We start from the raw sequence: 12394 nt of genomic DNA on the forward strand, positions 1-12394 counted from the left end.
TAGTGACCATGCAGATACCACAGCCACCTTTGTATCTCTGTTAAGCTTCATCACAATTCCTGTAAATTTAGCCTGGCGCATACCACAATTACCAGTGGTGGCCATGATGGCAGCAGCAGCCCCTTGGCTGCTACGAGGAATGGTTATTTGGGTGGGGATCACATATCACCTTGCCTGTCATGGGCACCAAAGATGTGGGAATCCTAGCTTTCAGGGTGCTCATGAAAAAGATATGGCTGACACAGAGTCTCATTCAGAGCAGGCAGTTGTTGATACGGCAATAAAGAGGAAACACCAGTTGTTTGGAGGGACCTACCATATGAAGGATATTTGTTAGAGACAGGGCTATGTAGAGTAGAAGGGAGAAGCAAGCCCAGAGGCTGACTGAGCAGTAGTGATGGATACACAGGAACAGCATGGGAAAAATGTAGAGATGCTGCACAACGGTGCCTCCAGCACACAATGGAGAGCCAGTGCTCAGCAGGCAGATCGTCTCTGGGGTGTTACGTTATGGAAGGTCCTGGAGCAGGAAGGAAGGAAGGCAAACAGGTGAACTATACAAGGAAATTAGGTCAGTCTAGCTCAAGGGACACTACAGAATATAGGTATTTCTTTTATTTTTAGTGATTCCATGCTGAAGTTATGATCACACAGATATTACTACAGATAAAAACACATGGGAAAAAAAATTACATTAGTAGTTTACACCCTTCTCAGAAACATAGGTCATTGACAGAGGGGTAGGGGGGAAGGGGAGAATGTGCTTGGCATGAGACAGGAATAAGAACCTAAGGAGAACTGAACGGAACATGTCCTCTGAAAACCAGGCCTAAATGCTGCGGATCAAACCTCTGAATCTTTCTCTGTAGCTACAGACACATACCAGCTCAGCCCAAATGTATATATTACTTTTTGCAAGAAAAAGAACACATCACCATTCCTGAAAGTCATTTAGCTTCCTCTCTGGAGGCCACTTGCATCACCACTTTCTGCTGCCTATCTTTCAGTATTTATCCCATTCATTTGTATAGAAACCGTCACAGTGCAATTTGCCTGGTGCATCTATACCCCAAGGTTCTAGTTCTTTCATTGTATCCATAGCCCAAATCTGTGTTTTTTATTTGGCTTTCCCTGAGAACTTCTCTGTTTGTCCATGCTAAACCCTTTTGCAGTCTCCATCACAAGAGCATGTCTGGAGTATGATCAGGGAAAGGAAAATAAGTGGAAAAATTAATTTTGCCCCTTTCTTTCATATCCTTTTCCCTGATCTCTTTATAGTGATACTAGCAAAACTCCCATGCACGTTCGGAACTTCCCTCTTGACTTCAAGCATCTTTCAAGACATCAGTGGAAACTCTTAGCTACATGTTCCTTAAGTTTTTCGCTTTTCAGTACCTTGTGCAGATTGTCATATGGACACAAAACGTGCTTGGGACTCCACAGCAGCAGGAGCTGTATAGACACCATGCCTAGGAAATGGGTTTCAGCTGGCCTGAAAAATGCCAGCTCAGAGGCCACACACCAGTTTGCAGATGCCATACTTTTTTGGTAAAGAGGGCAGAAGCTGCAGTCTTATCCCAACTGCTACAGAAAACTGGGAATAAAGTAACTCCTTTGCTCATAACATTAAAAGCCATTACTTTATAAGGGAAAACAACTTCTGAGACGTGTGTGGAGACCTTCCTGCCTACATCCAATTGGCTGCTTAGGAATGAGGCTCTGCTAAATATGTCTCTGGCTCCCTTTTATTTGGGGATTCCTTTCATCTTCATAGCATTAGCAGAATCTCTAAATGTTTTGGTTTGTCTGGCTTCAGGCCCTCTCCTCTATCTCATTGATAGGCTTTACACTTCCCCACCCCCTGTTTTGAGAAAGACAGGAATAAATAAGCTTTAGGGAGCAGAAAGTCCCTCTCATAACCCAATTCATTGCAGCTGTCACACAGTATGCATCTGTAAAGTGTCGGATCAACCATAAGCTGTCAGACTGATAGACTAGCTTTCTCTATGATTGTCAGATTCTTGCACTGGTCTCTCTCCAACAACTAAGAAAAAATGGCTCTAATCATTCTCAAATACAACAGTTTTCAACCTACAAAGTTTGGAAAATAGTTTTGCTGGTGCTGTTAAAGAGCTAGAGGATGCAGTGTTTGCCTCCTGGACCTCTGGAGCAGGGTGGTGAAGCATGTTAATTCACAACCTTCCTTCATCTTCTTGACAAGGTATCTTCCTCCACAGTAATGTGGTAAAGTTATCCCCCATTCAAAATCAAAGAAACTTATTCAAAGTAAAAATGAGCTAATGGCTCCCTCCCCATCCTTCTTAGATAAATAAATAGAACATAAGAATGAGCCCTGCTGGGCTAGGCTGATATATCCATCTAGGTCAGTATCCTGTCTCTGAGACTTCCTGATAGCAGATGCTTAGGAAAGGAATGGGACGCCTACAGTGATAATTTTCTTCCTATATTCTTTCTGCTTCATAAGGATTATGAAGCATAAGGATTTCTTGAGACAGGAGTTTGTACCTATATCTTCATGCATAATAGGCATGGACAGATTTTTCCTCCATAAATTTGCCTAATTTAAACACATAGTTTTGGAGATTTTTGGAGATTTTTGGAGAGTGCCTTCCATGATCTTTTGTGGAAATAAACTGTACGTTTTATCTGCAAGGCAACATTTATAGTTCACACTCCAGCTGGTGTAGACATGCCTAATGTTAGAAAGAAAACATCAAATATATCAGAAGCATAGTCAACGGAACACTGTCTTTATACCAAGACCTGCAAATCCACCAGAGATCCTGGATAAGCCCTCAGGCCACTGGCCAAAGCTGAGCTCTGCCCGGCTGTGTGTAAACTCTTAGCAGCACCTCAGTGGCTTGTTCACAGTTCATGCAGACACATCTGTCCTAAATGACATTGTAGATAAAGCTTCATGATAATGTTACATTGGCACATCTCCTAAGAGCTAAAAGAGAACAGATTCCCTCAGACTATAATCAGAACCTCTCCAGTAACATGCTATCTAAATTTGTCAAAATGTAAATGAAATCTTCCCACCACATCACCATGAAAAACAAGCCCTGTACTCCTAAGGAAGTGAGACCTATGCAGCATGTGTGTGGGGCAGGCAGAGCACAGGGGTCCTTCCTCCATAATAACTTCTGAGCTCCCCAACCAACGTATTCCCAGACTGACAGCAACAAGGACAGCAAATTCCCACTCCATTTTTGGAAGTGGTTGCCCTGTTATTATATCACTAAAAGAAAGGTTTCAAGGTGAGCTTGCACATTATGAGAAATTAGACCATTTCCATTGGAGAAATTTGCTGAAAGCAGGTTTCATAAGGCTATTACTTACAGATTAAACCTGTGGACTCTTCATGCCTAGTTATATCACACAGCTTCACAAGCTCAGGTGCCTGTATCAGTCAGTTTGGCTGACCCTCCAGCAAACAGTGAGGAAAAGGACCTCTATGGGGGAATTTCTTTAGCAATTTTCTGTAGTGCCAGAGTTTCACTTTTTGTGACCGCACAGTTTGTTTGCCCATGAGCTCTGGATGATGACAAACTGTGGAGTCCCTCTCACCACAAATGTCAGCAAGCAGGTACCTGCCTCTCCAGATGGCCCAGCCCTGGTCTCCAGCCCCTTCCTACTGGCACCTGGGCTCAGTGCTCTCGGAGCAGTTAGGTGTCACTGCTGGGCAGGACGAGGAGACACGGCCCTGCTGCGACTTTCTCATCTTCTGTATGAGTCACTCAGCACAACCTATAAACAAACAACTCCTGAGAGCACAGTTGAACTCTTTTCTTTAAACCTACATAAGAACAACTGTATCACAGTGAAGGAATGAGCATTATGTGGCAATAAACTGAAGAACATACAAACAAATACAAGGGGAAATCTACAACCTGTGTGACTAAAGTGAACACATGTAAAAATAACTTAGGATAGAAAGGAAATGTACTTTTGGAATTGGCATGCTGTTATATGGAAATATATGCTGTTATACGGAATTGTCAAAAATAATCTGGCAAATGCAAACATATTTAATACATGTGTATTTTCTGAACCAGGAAAAAGTCAGATGTCAATTCAAAGGACTGCAAAACAATCCTTTGGGGTTTTCTGTTTCAACTCCATTGCAGGAGGGTACTACAAGAACCAGCACTAAAGTTGGGCATGGACAGTGCAGCACGTCTGGATAGCCTGCACCCGTACAGGTGTTCCAGAGAACAGGCCAAAGTGCCTCCACAACAATTAACACTTATTCTCATTAGTCCTTAAAAAAGCTTAAGGGGTTTTCCCAAAACAGGAAGAAAGGCAGCTTAACAAAAATTTCAAGCACATAATGGCAAGTAGCTAATTATAAACTTGCCAGATGAACATACCACTCTAAGTCAAACTATCACAGCTGACAATACAGAATCCAAATAATAAAAAATAAATGGATATAATATAATAAATGCTGATGAACAAGGCTTTATAAAAATGACTTATTGTCAAACTTTTCTGAGAAATATTACAAACATAGCTGTAAAAAGTCCTCTAAGGCCTTTTAATTTCTAAACCATGAAATAATTAAAAATAAGGCAAATGCAGAATTGACCTATGTGGAGTAGCATGAGAACTGTCTAGCTGAAGTCTCACAACACAGCAGTGCACGGAAATCACTGCTGAGTGGGTGTGATTCTGTGGGGCCTTCCCTACCCATCATTGGCTATGCACCTTAATGCCTTTATCAGCGATCTGAACAATAAGTTACAGATAAATGTCACAGAGAGAGATAGTGAGAGAGAGAGAGAGTGTGTGTGAGTGTGAGTGTGTGGGGGGGTTATAACTTGCTACAATCTACATTATAGATCTAGGATAAAACAGAGTCCTCCCCAGCAGAATCCTGTTTATAATATGAAGCCTTAAGAAAACTCTTTGCATCTCTGACCTGTGCAAAAGTATCCCTACCCCCATCCATCACATTTTTGCTGACTGTCATTTTGGTTGATGAAAACAAGGTGCAGACAAACACACTTGGCAAAGTCGTGCCTAGCTCACCACAGGTTGCAGGAAGGACAGGACTTCACTGGTGCTCTCCTCTGCCCTGTGTGCAGTGTCAACCTGCCCCTGTCACATCTTCCTGCACACATCCTGGCTGCTGCTTGGGCCTGGAAGACCCTCCTGATACCTACTGTGGTGCTCCAGGAGACTGACAGCTGATGATGGTTGATCACCGAGCCAAGAGGAACTTAGCACACAGCTATTACTCATGCTCCAGCACATTCAGTTTATAAACCTCTCCCCAACGATGCTCAAGTCTCACATGACTGAAGCAAGCAGGTTTTTCGCCTTTGCTTTGCAGATGCATCTTAGTTACGTTAGGTAGTTCCTTCTTCCTCTTTCTTACAGTCATAAGAACTATGGAAAAGTACAGATAACATGCTATTTTTGCTTAATAATTTGGTTGGTTTTCTGAAAGCATGCCAACATTTTCCAGCCAAATATAGGGGTTTTTTTCCTCTTCCACTAAATGTGTTTTACATGCCCACCTTTAACTGTTTGCTCAAATTCTCTATTAGATCAAAGAACAATGTTTTGTTCTTTTCCTTTTATGACTGTAAGAGAGACTTAGACACACATTTCTGAAACGAACATGACCATTCTTCAGAAATAAGGAAAAACACAGAATTGTGCAAAGCTTTTGCTCATTGCAGCCCATTTCAAGATCAACTGTTGTACCACTGGCCTCACAGAGGATGAAAACCATCAGGACTCAGGTCTAATCCACCTATAGCCCAGCTGGAGATTTCTTCAACCTCAACTGCTTTTTGATTCATTTCCTAACGCTGATAAGACCACAGATACTGTTCTGTATTGCACAAACACATATAATGTGCCCATAGGAACCAGTGCAGATACAGCAGTCACTGGACACAGCTCTTCATTTCATAGACAGAAGACTAACATCTGCCTGGTTTCACTGTGGTTTTCAGGACTTCAAAAATATCCCAAACACCTACAGGCCGAAAATACTAAAGCCTTCTGATTCATGTTCTGTTCTTCTTGCAAGTCAGTAACAGCATTAAATAAAAGACAAGGTTTTGTATATCTCTGTCTCAGAACTACAGTTGCTACCATGTTGTCAGGCATGTAAATAACTTCCCAGATTTCTCTTTCAATTCTTTGCTAGTAACTTCTTGAATAGATGTAGTAACACCTTTCACTGCTGTAAAACACTGTTGCCCGAGGATCTTGAAAACGCCTGGATAGTTTCCACATCAGGATACCAGAACTACATACAACTCTTTCAGCTCCCTAATTAGAGCCTGTTACTTACGGCATTGTATTTAGCTGTCTCTGGGAATTCATTTACAAGGTCAAATGCTCAGACCTCTTCAACATAATATAAATCATTCTTCTGCACTCTGATTAGTCTGCATTATACAGCATGAACACATTGTTTAATAAAAGGAGAAAATTATGCAATTAGCAGGTCTTCAGCATAAATATGTCCCCCTTTCTGAATCGTATTTAAATAAAACAGTGTTGCTATAGTATTTTATAGCATAAAAAACTCAGCACCACTTGCACTGCAAATGGCCAGGCCTTCTCGGAAGAATGTGCTGGGGGGAACAGGGGACAACCACACTTGGGAAAAAGGGCTAACATCTGTCTTCTTTTTTTCTGCTTACACAATACAAGCTACTGTTTTCATGAGGGTTAAACCTTCCCTGTTACCTTGATTTTAATAATTCATAGTTATTCTTCTGTAGACTACTTTTTGTCAGATCCTGTTTTTCAGGTAGGGCCCCTGAAAAGAAAACATGTAGGTTTTGTACCAGGTCACTCAGGAATAGTGGAACAGTAGCTGTGAGGGCAAGGAACAAGTTCCACATAGTAATAGCCCATCACCGCATCACGCTGAGATGCTCCAGGCTCTGCTATGCGGCAAGAACAGGACAGACCAGGCTGCCCCTCTGGAAGGCTGATGGAGAAGGGGCTGGCGCCCACCCCTGCCTCCCAGAGGGAGGGAAGTTCCCAGCTACTGATATATCTTTACATCCGCTTTATGCACATGTAATGAAATCTTAGCTTCACCCAAGACCACATCAAAATCACCATTGATCCCAAGTAAAATCATGGCTCACTGAAGTGATTCGATGAGAGCTGAGAATCCAGTCCAAAACCTCTACTTCAAGAAGGTAAGACAATTCCTTACACTATTACAGAAAAGAGATGAAAGTCCCTCTTCATTTCTCACACAAAATTGAGGAACTGCAGGCTACCTTCAGACAGAGCAGTTTCTGAGCACCCCCAAGCTGGGAGAAACACATGAGAAACCTGTGGCTGTTAAAGCTGTGGCCTGTGCTGGCACCAGACTCTTCTGCCCATCCCAGGAACCCCCAGAAATGGATGTTCTGCTGTTCCTCCCTCGGTGGTCCTCCATCCCATCTTCCGTTCCTGCATGTGAGCTGGCTGATAGAAGGAGAGGCAGCTACTATGCAGTGCAGAAAGGATGCCTCTTCCGAAATACTTGTCTTCCAAGAAGTATTTGGGAAATGATTCAGCTGAAAAATGTCACTAACATCTTATCTGGGAACTTAACAGACTGCTTCAGACAGCAAACATCAGTGTATCCCTTCTTGTTATGACCACCCTGGGAGATGCACAGCTTCTAAGCCCATCATTTAATTGTTGATTAGAACTAACGACAGAAAACAATCAGCTGCATTTTGACAGAAATATAAATTACTCTGTACTACATACTCATGTCATTTGCTTCATGCTCATAAAAGCTTGACTATGCAGCAGGCTGTGCAGCCAAACAGAGAAGATATGACTCACTCCTGTAGCTGAATGAGCTACCCAGGCCTCTTGTCTGTTTGTGCAGATGTGTGGTAGAAGTGGGTGAGTAGGTGAAGGCAGCGAACAGTGCCAGCCCCACCACCTCCAAACCTTGCTTCTACCACAACAGCCCCTCTCTACCAGAATTTAGCTCTTGACTGTCTACCTGAAGCACAAGCCCTGGTTAAAAGCACACAGCAGTGCCCAGGAGACAAACATTCAGAGCAAGATCACTGCATCCTGTTCTCGCTCTGAAAAACCTTTGATGTCACAGAGGATGCCAAACTGCATCTGAAATGTTAGCGGGAGGGATAAAACTTTTCACATCACTGTCCCCACACCCCCTCAAGAATTTCAAAGGTTAAGGATATCCAAAAAGGGTTTAAGGATATCCAAAAAAACCTGAGAGAGTTTGGAGTCTCAGCCACAAGGCATTGCTTTATCTAAGTGTGCTAGTCTCACTTGTTAGATGATATCCCAGAAAGAGGAGCATGACAGAGCAAAGTGAATCAGTGGAACTAAATCACAAAAGACATAGTATTTCTTACACTTTAAAAAAATTCTGATCAACTACAGTATGCTCCTTTAGCTTCTCATCCCCACCACTACCTTGAATAAAATTTGTCTTAGTTAACTTTAAAATTATTATGGAAACTTTTTTCCTTGAAGAGTGGCTGTTTGGGTGTCAATTACTTAACATGGGAAATAAAGCCATCTGGTGTGCCTGTTACTGCCATCTTCAAATCAAAGGTTAAAAGCAGAACTAAAGACCTCCTTTTACTCACATTTACCTTTTAACCACAGACGTTTCTCTACAGATCTTTCCACTCTCATCCTCAGTACATGGATTTAACTCACAAATGCAGGAAACTAATACTACTCACAGACTGTCAGTAGTATTACCAGCCACATTCTGTCCAGGCAACGCCTGAAGGGAAAAGGTTTGAACAGTTCCTCACTCAGCTCTGGAGAATATCTAGCCTCCCTAGCACATTATCTCAAGAGCTTTTACAGCTCATCTGTTACGCATTTGACAGTTAGCATTTGCTGTACACCAAGCTTTGCAAGTATAAAGCATAATCTTAGTATTAGTAATACCATCCTCAGAAAAAACCCTAAGAGCAATTAGCCTGAAAAAAAGAGAAAAGAGCGCCAGCCAATCTCTGAAGCAAAGCTGCCTGCTACAAGTTCTGGATGGAGACAGAGCTTTGCAAAACATTTAAAAGAGATGCATTTACAACATATCAAGTCACAAAGTTAAATTTTAAGTAAGCCTGTGTCATGTGCAAAATATTTGCTAAATAATGCAACATTCAGGATCTCAGCACTCACTGGTAGAGTGCACACACAGAGGACTGGGACAGGATGGTCCCATGGCTAAAATAAAGTCAATAATCAACCCTAAGATAGAAACACATCTACATTTATGGTAAGGTTATAGTGATTGGCTGTAGGAGCCATCAGGCATCCAGCCAATTTGCTTTTCCAGTCTAAGGAAATGCTCAGTTTGTTTGAAAAATGAGGTTTTTTTCCTGCTGTGAAGAATGCATTGACGTCATCAAACTGGGCCTGCTGAACAAAAGCATGGATCCAGGGCTGTGTCAAGAAGTTGAATTACAAGAGAAAGGACACACATCTGTTTCAGCTTTCTTTTAGAGTGACACGGACTATTCCCAATTCTCCTTTATCACCTTCTCCAGAGGAGAACTGCTAGTGGGGACAAGTGACTTGCTACAAGATTCATTTTCCACTCTGTTTTGTTGTTAGTGTGGGGGTTTTTTAGGTAAACACTAGCACCTATGGCTCCATAGGCCTGTGTATCAGATCACTATCACTTCTAATAGGAAAGTGCTGTATGCCAGAACTCCCTGATGGGATTTGATGTAACATTACGCATCTCTCTTACAAACAAAACCAAACAAACAAAACCAGATCAACTTCTCCGATCACACATGGCTTTCTCACTTCTGTGCTCTCATATCAGCATCTCCACCCACAGAATGAGGTGTTTGGGCCAATACAGTGCTTTGCTACCACGTCATTTGACCTTTCACTATACCACTAACCCAGGTGATTAGAAGTATTATCTTAGAAAGGGAGAAGGGTAACCTCAAATTGTCAGAATCTGGCCCTTTCACACTGCAACAAAATAGCCAATAGTTACAGTGGTTAGAGATCATTTCTGGTCCACAAGACCATAGAACAAAGGGTGCAGCTGGTGGGTGGAGCAAGGTCACCATTTTAATGTTTCACAGAAGATTTGGAAAACAAAAGGTAAAGCATTCCACCATAAAACTGTACTGTCTAAGATCTGATGTTTTAAAGACTGATGTCACTCCAATCATTTACCAGTTAGGGTTATGTGATGCTTGTGACAAGAGCCACAGAACGAAACAGGTTTGAACCAAGGATGAAGGAGATGCAATAGGGCTGCGTGAGTAATGGATTTGTCAGTCTAGTACTTGAACCAAAAGTCAAAATTAGGTTGTTTGGAACATACATGAGGGAGGGAAAAGGCAAAACAGAAAAGCAAAACAAAACAAAATGCAGACAGAAAGTGAAAAAAAGTTACTTTATTTTGGGCCTGATTATTAAGTGTTTGAGCTTTATCTCCCTTCCCTTTAAACTTCAGGTTATTACAAAACATGAACTACATAACAAAATGTTTCATTTTAAGTACCTCCAAAACATATATTCTGATTATCTCCTATTTTCCTCCCTTTTAAGCCAAATCAAGTTGTCCAAATACAACGGCTGTGTCCCCTAATCCACATTTTAAGGCAAATTTACTATCTCCTAAAAGTCAGAGGAATAAGTCGACATATACAAGACAAGGAAATGCAACGCTAACAGGAAGACAATTATAGTGAGGAGTTCATAATTCTTCTCAAACTCAACAGCTCTTACATTTATTATATTAAGGTATACCAGTGTAAGTCTTCTGTGCAACAATAATCTTCTAATGCATATTGTAGGTCAAAGGAGAATTAAGTTTGATCGAACTACTTTGGTTAAGTTACACTACATTAATCTAATTGACTAATCTTAGTACAAAAGAACTGCTAAATAATTACCAGTATGCCAAAACAAATCTAAATCAAGTATTTAAAAAAAGCCACTGTATATTTAAATTTTTAAAATCTGTAATGATTTAACAAAGAAAGAAGTAGTAGAAAGCAAGTTGGATCTTACACTTTTGCACCCCGTTATTGTCCCTCTGGAATATAAATATGGATTCAACATTCTAAGATAAGACGAATACAGTGCACAGGCCTCTGGGCCCTCAATCATGTTCTATTTCACCTTGACATATTTTTCTTCACCTGGAGAGACAGAAACTCAGCAATTCGTAAGGTCATAATACCCTGATGGAGTCAGTTTCTCTAGGTGCAAGTAGGCTTCTGAAGAGGAAAGAAAAGGTTTGATGCCAGTTAAGGCATGAATACAGATTCCAACTCAGTGACTCTCAAAGCCAGAAGAACACTGTGTTGAGTGTTTTTGCAGCGATCTTGAACAGAATTTCCTATGACCAGTGCACATACGTGGACTTACAACAAAAATAACAAGAAAAAAACAAACACAAAAATCAAACCAGCATAGTAAATAAATCAAAAATTTCACTTTAATTCCAAAACCTTACATTTTTAAGGGTGGAGTTGCAAAGGAACTAAAAAGTCAGTCTCCAGTGTGTTAACTGTTCTGGAGTTTGATCCCGCCAGAGCCTGATCCCTCTTTGCATGTTAAGAAAGGTGCAAGGCCATCTGCTGATAAGAAAAATAGTGTAGCGTCTTGTATTTCTGTTTAGCACTCCTCAGCTGACACCTGAATTAAGCTTTAGATGGAAGGTCAGTAAAGAAAATAGTCAAGGCTGCCACTTTTACCAGCTAAAAAAAGCTGCTGCAACCCAAGGAACCGTGCAAAGATGAAAACACTGGCCTTACAGTGCTCACCGATACCAACTCAGGATACTCAAACAACAGACAAAAATTCCTCCAAACACATTGCTGTCTCTTGGTTTGTATCCATTATATATATTTTTAAAAACCCCAAACAGCTGCAGTTATTAACTACATGAGGTGTCACTCCATGTCTTATGCAGACACTATTGTTTTGACAAGAATCTGATGACCTCTCAAATGTCTCTCAAAGCTCCCTACTAAGACAAAAACACTCCACCGCAAAACAGACATATGCATGCAGTCATCACACCCTCGGGGGGGGGGGGGGGGGGGGGGGAGAAGAGCGTAAACCACATGCGCGAACAGAGGTTAGCTACATTAGCGGAAGATGTCGGACAAGTAGGGCAAGAAGTACACTGAGGAGTTACTGAATGCTAAGCGATGCCTGCCGAGGGCCCAGTCGCATCAGGTTCTGTTTTTAGGACAAACAACAATCCCCCAAGTGATAAATTTGGAAACAACTCAGCTTTGGAAACAATAGCAGCCATCCAGATCCGGACGTTACTCGCAGTCCCTACTCCACCCCTACTCACACACAAATTTCCGCTAAAATTAAGAGCCTCGGGGTACACACTGATTTGGGTTTGCCCAGT

The 12394-nt window shown here is 41.6% G+C and overlaps 1 protein-coding gene across 3 annotated transcripts in view; it reads right to left on the minus strand.

Moving 5' to 3' along the window:
• Positions 1-12394, minus strand: part of ACTA2 (actin alpha 2, smooth muscle) — a 42495-nt gene that overhangs the window by 12340 nt on the left and 17761 nt on the right. The window contains exon 1 of one of the 3 annotated variants that reach the window (XM_074830883.1): positions 317-335. The exons of the other annotated variants lie outside the window; for them this stretch is intronic. The gene's annotated coding sequence lies outside the window, so the exon portion shown is untranslated. Of the gene's footprint in view, positions 1-316; positions 336-12394 lie in introns of those variants that run through there. 3 annotated transcript variants of the gene reach the window in all.

This window comes from Strix aluco, chromosome 7 (assembly GCF_031877795.1).
Source record: "Strix aluco isolate bStrAlu1 chromosome 7, bStrAlu1.hap1, whole genome shotgun sequence".
In the NCBI taxonomy this organism is placed as follows: domain Eukaryota; kingdom Metazoa; phylum Chordata; class Aves; order Strigiformes; family Strigidae; genus Strix; species Strix aluco.